Source organism: Cynocephalus volans, chromosome 6 (assembly GCF_027409185.1).
Source record: "Cynocephalus volans isolate mCynVol1 chromosome 6, mCynVol1.pri, whole genome shotgun sequence".
NCBI lineage: Eukaryota > Metazoa > Chordata > Mammalia > Dermoptera > Cynocephalidae > Cynocephalus > Cynocephalus volans.
In genome coordinates, this window is record NC_084465.1 from 32,539,863 (window position 1) to 32,543,565 (window position 3,703).

The following is a 3,703-nucleotide window of genomic DNA, read 5'->3' on the forward strand; positions in this document are numbered from 1 at the left end:
AAACTAATGAGAAACTGGATATTTGCAGTTTCCAAGTATCCCCCAAATGCTTACTTGCTGAGAGAAAATTGTAACTTTAGAGTGGAAAAACCTGGCAAACACCACTTTAATCAAGTCATCAAACTGAACATAACCAGTAATGGGACAAGTCAAAACCATGTATCTGCTGATATGATGCACGGGGAAGAACACATTATCAGTTTTGTGGCATTGTTGCCAAAAGTGACAGCCTGAATTTAACCATGAGAAAACATCAGAAAAGCCTAGTCTGAGTGACATTCTATAAAATAACTGGTTTGTGTTGTTCAAAAATAGCAAGCTCAGGAAAAACAATAAATAACTCAGGAATGGCTCCAGCATAAAGGAGACCAAGGGAATATAATGAACATTGCTGGGTTAAATGGCAAAATTTAAGTAAGGATTTCAGATTAGATAGTAGTCTTAGATACATGCAAATTTTTTGATTTTGATAGCCCTCAGACAATGCTTACTAAAGGTAATTGTAAAAGGTATACTTCAGGCGGGAGAGAGTAATCTCAGAGGAATGACAAGGAACAAAGAAATTTCTAAACAAAGATTGGCTAGAAAATAACAGCAACAGCAACGTATTTAGGGATAAAAGGAAAACCACAAACTAAACCTAAAATACTAAACCACAATATCAAATGCATCAGGAGTGTTTGGGCTTCTAAGATTGTAAGAGCCCACCACAGCAAATAGTGACAGATGATTAGACTTAGAAGAGCCATTTTTGTAAAATACAGCTTTAAGCAGAATGCTAGACAAAAAGAAGTCTTTTTGTAACCCTGGCTCACAGCATAGCTCATGGGAAAACTCTGCAGGACTTAGTCCTCAGGAAGAACAAGATAATAAGAGCTAATCAGGAACTTGGCAAACTAACCATTCTTCCTTTGGAATCACAGCTGTCTGGGAACAAGACACCATCCAGTTTGTGGGATCCAGGTAACAACTGTGTTCCTGGGATAAATGAAAGAATTACAGGACCAGATGAAAGAGTTACATGACTGGTCCTGAGATAAAGAAAGCCCAGAACCTGCAAAATTTCATGTAGCAGCTTTCTGATGAGACTAACCTCCCCTCTTGTTTCCACATCTTCCCTTTAAAACCCTTGCTGAGGCTCTCAGGCCTCTGAGACAGTTTCCAACCAAATTGTCTCCCAGGATGTGCTTCCTGAAATAAAGCTTCCAACCTTGCATTAACATCAGACTCTTGACCCTTTATTCTAGGCAAGGGAGCAGCCATTCTTCATTGCCAGCTTCAAGATCTTTGCATTGTTTGGAGGACAGTAAGAATATTTATTGATGTCAGACTTTAAGAAGCTAAATGCTCATGATAGGAAGTTTAAGGTAACTACCAAAAGAATAAGAATGAGGAATACATATTTCAAAATTGTAGTGAAAATAGATGAAACTAAGACATAATTTTTTTAAAAAGCAAGAAAGGAGAGAAACAGCGACATTGAAAGCAAAAATAAGGTCACAGAAATAAATTCAAATATATCAATAATTATTATGGGTATAAATGGAATAAACGCTTTGGTTAAAAAACTGGCAGATTGGGCAGATTAATTTTTTTTTCTCAGATTAGATTTAAAAGCGTAAATGCAAAAAAGTTAGCTATATCTTGATGATAAGAGACACATGTAAAACACAATTCTCTTACAATTATTACTTGTTAGAAACCAGAGTCTGGCATGATTCACAGTTGTATCAATATTCGTGGAGACTGAATATCACAGACAGAAGGATGCACCACGACCACAAGTTTTTTCATACTTCCCAGATAGTGTTATGTTTTAGCTATGAATGTCAGTTACCGGAGCAGAATTTCATCTTAACAAGTTGAATTTTATGTTTATTTAATCAGAGTCTTTTACATCTTTCTGGGCCTATTTATTTGCATGTAGATGTAGAAAATGTAATCAGGTTCTTCACATTATGTGTTCACATGTGATACCCAATCTTCATGTTCTATCCAATTTCTTTAAGATAAAAGAAGTGACTCACAGCAGGGTCATATAGATGAGAAAGTTCTGTATGGAGGAGATCACATTTTGAGCACTTTCTGTTTCATCTCCTTGTCTAGCTTCAGTGCAAGGACCTTGATCCAGAACATTGTGGCTCTAACTCACTGGGCTTCCAGCCACCAGCTCTCCCTACTCGCTATCTGGCACTTGTACAATTTTTTTTAGCTTCCCCAAACCTCAATTACTTTGTGCATAGAAAGGAATAACAGTACTTAATTGATTGTATTGCTGTGAATCTTAAATGAGATAAAATATTCAGAAAACTTTACTGTAGATATTAATATTCTTCTCCCCCTCACCTTGCTTCTTCCACCTCTTACGCCCCCTAGAACTAATCTTTTACTCATTCATTATCCTTCTAAGCAAGAGATTAGATAAGAGGACTAAGACTGATGGTCTCCATCTAATATCATGAAATGTGCAGATGCTTTTCCTTTCTCAGGCATCTGCGCATAATCCCTCAGTGTCCCTGCTCTGCTCATAGTCTGGGTAACTTAGATGCCAAGCTTACCAGCCAGGGAATCTGTATTATTCTTCTCATCCTATAGCCAGTGCATTGTTTTGTGTTCACTGCACACCAGATCACTATTATCATCATCACTGCCACTGATGACAATAATAAAATAATCTCTCAGGTTTTCACAGATGATGTTGTGAAAATATCAGGCTGTTTCGCTGTTTCTGTCCTATTTCCTCGGCCTGATCTAAAACAGATCCCTGCGTTGTCTCTTAGTTAATAATGTCTTTTCTAACTCATTTGACTTCACTCATTTTTCCCCTCCAGATTTTAAATGATGAACAAGTTCTATACAGACTCTTTTCCAAACTGATTTAGTTTAGATTCAGTAGCAGTCTTGCAGGATCATGGAGAGACTGCTAAGTTTAATGCAACAATCCTCTCAGCTCCTACAGAGTATTCATTTCATTGTCAGTTGGTGGGAACAGGCAATTGCTATGGTATAAGACTGATTCCCTTCAGTAATAAAGCAAGGCACTGGGACATTTTCATTTCTGAATTCCAAGTGAGTACATATCGTTATTTCAGATGCTATTTGAAGAGCTATCATTTGCCAGACTGCATCTGGTACCACATGTATTTACAGCATTCTAATTTTTCTTTAAATCTTAGAGAATATGGGAAGAACCTGAGGTTATTGATTTTAGATATGCAGGGCTCAGCTAGCAAGATAGGGCCAACTTATATTCTTCAAGGGAAAAATGCTCAATTTCTCATCTTTTCTGATGCTGAAGACAGCATTAGAAAGAATAATTGAAAATAGGTGATGGACAATCAGCCAGAGGGTTTATTTGATAGCAAAGAGGCTTCTGAGTCCCAGGAAGAGAAATCAGGTTGTAAGAAAGGCAAAGTGCTACATGTAGTAATAAAGGGAAATTGTGCCACTTTTTCTTTGGTACTGAAACATCTCTTATTCTGCTCCAGAAGAAATGGTGAGCACTGTTTACTTGTCCCTTTTTTTTTTTTAAGTAAGGAAAATAAAATGGAAGAGTTCTGTAAGTTAGTGATAATTACACTGACCTGAGAAAAAGCCATAAATCAAAAGGAAATTGTGACACAATACTGAAACATGAATGGAATATAATTAAACAAGTAATTGCAGATATAAAAGACAACCACAAAACAATAATTTAAAAACT

General features: G+C 36.7%; 1 pseudogene; it reads right to left on the minus strand.

The window, feature by feature from the left end:
- Window positions 1-1,984: 1,984 nt before the first annotated feature.
- On the minus strand, window positions 1,985-2,136 carry LOC134380896 (mitochondrial import receptor subunit TOM5 homolog; annotated as a pseudogene).
- Window positions 2,137-3,703: the final 1,567 nt, after the last annotated feature.